The sequence below is a fragment of the Pteropus vampyrus genome, unplaced genomic scaffold (assembly GCF_000151845.1).
Source record: "Pteropus vampyrus isolate Shadow unplaced genomic scaffold, Pvam_2.0 Scaffold643, whole genome shotgun sequence".
NCBI lineage: Eukaryota > Metazoa > Chordata > Mammalia > Chiroptera > Pteropodidae > Pteropus > Pteropus vampyrus.
The window spans coordinates 110,158-112,088 of NW_011889424.1; positions in this window are offsets into that span (position 1 = coordinate 110,158).

Consider the following 1,931-nt stretch of genomic DNA (forward strand, 5'->3'; position numbering starts at 1 on the left):
GAAACTAAAGAATATAGATGTATAAATTAATGTAATAAACCCTATTTTAACAAACTTGAGAATGTACAAATTCATTATTGCACAAGTATTTGAACATCTACTATGGTATTAAGTATTGTTTTAATAAATACGGCATTGTGTGTTGTGAAGCTTGGATCTCATTACATCAATATTTTTGTGATGATGAGATTTTAAAGTAGAGCAACTACAATCCTCAGATGCCAAGGAAAAACAAAAAAGAATAGTATTTTTATAATACTTTGTAGTTGTTGTAATTTTAATAAACATCTTCTTATACTCATCTTTTTAAAGCCCACTTCTATGAAGTAGGTGATATTATCCCCATTTTTACAGTTGAGGCAATCATGGTGCCTTGCTTAAAATTGGAAATCAGTTAATGAGTAAAGGCAAGTTGTTCTCTCTTTCTGTAACATTCATAAATAAATTCTTGAGGTATAAATCTAAACAGGAATTCACCTTTTCCCAGGACACTGAGGTCAGTGTCTGCACTGTCCTTCTGGAGAGGTTCCATGTTGAAAGTCCAAAGGAAAAAGAGCCCCTGCTTGAAACTCCAAAACCCAAGGAGGCCCTATTTGAGATCAATTCCATTTATCCCAGTATGTTTCCATTTAATGCAGTTTTTTGGAAGAGAACTGACTATTTGTGATTGTTTAGGTATTGATTGACTTATCAAAAGAAGATCTGATTATGGGCTTCTCACAATGGTAAGTAAGCCTTTTCATTTTATCAAGTTACCTGCTAGTCAAGATATTGTCTCCAAAGTTCTTCTCTTTTCAATACATTTCAACTCCTTTGGTTCTCAGGAAGGGAGACTGTTTACCACCTTTACTTAAGGCTTTACTGCCTGCCTAAAAGATCTCTGTAAGCTCCATTCTCAACTCTGGCCTACTTACAGAGAGATGGGTTCTGCTGGTCCCACACAGGCCCAGGCAGGCTAGACTGTCCTGATGCTGCCACAACACACTCTCAATACTAACATAAGTCCAAACCCAACTGTCTTTCAGGTATGAGCTGACTCCAGATGGACAGCCCAGAAGTTGATGATGAGCTACGATATCACCTTTATATTAAAATGTGTACATATGTATATTTTGTAATTTAAATCAGAACAGCCTTTTGAAAATATAAATACATACATTCTTGTGTGAAATTTAACTGCATGACTGGATAGTATTAGGAAGAAGTAAACATATGTAAAAGCAAATACTATTCTCTCTTGGTTGGATTATTCAGATACCAAAAGAAATGGAAATTCATGCCTAATAAATTATCAGAACCTCAGTGGTGATTTTTCACTTTTGGTAGGTAATTATAGACCATCTGACTTAGGACTTGCCTAAATGTGTGTGTCAAAAGTGTCCTGTCTCAGACATAAGGAATAAGAGAAGTCTGTTCCTGGAGCAGCTACTGGTATTCCTGGGCAGTGACTGACCAAGGGAAGAGGCCACTTTAATGGGACTAAAACTCCAAAACTAGGCTATCACTGGTACTTCTGGTACTTCTCTGGTACTTCTCTGGTACTTCTCTGCCTGGGATTTTGTTCCTGTATCTGAATTTAAACTAAAATGTACTTTTCTGATGGCAACAACGTTACAGTGATATACTTAAATAGTCCAGTGTGGGGTGGCCTAGGACCAAACTCCACCATGTGGTATTATTTCCATAGGAAAATGCAAGCCAAGTTCCAAACCCAGGTCTACATCTGCACTCCCATGCAGAGCACTGGAGAATGCTGCAGAGTGTCAGTGCCAGAGAGGAATAGGGGCTTTCTGTGTCTCTCTCAGACAGGTTTGGGAGGTTGGCTCCACTTTTCTAAGAGGTAGCTAGTTCACTTAAATAACATGTAAATAGTACATTTAAACGAGTGCCTCTTTTGCATTTCTAACTTTATAAAACCAAATATTCTCATC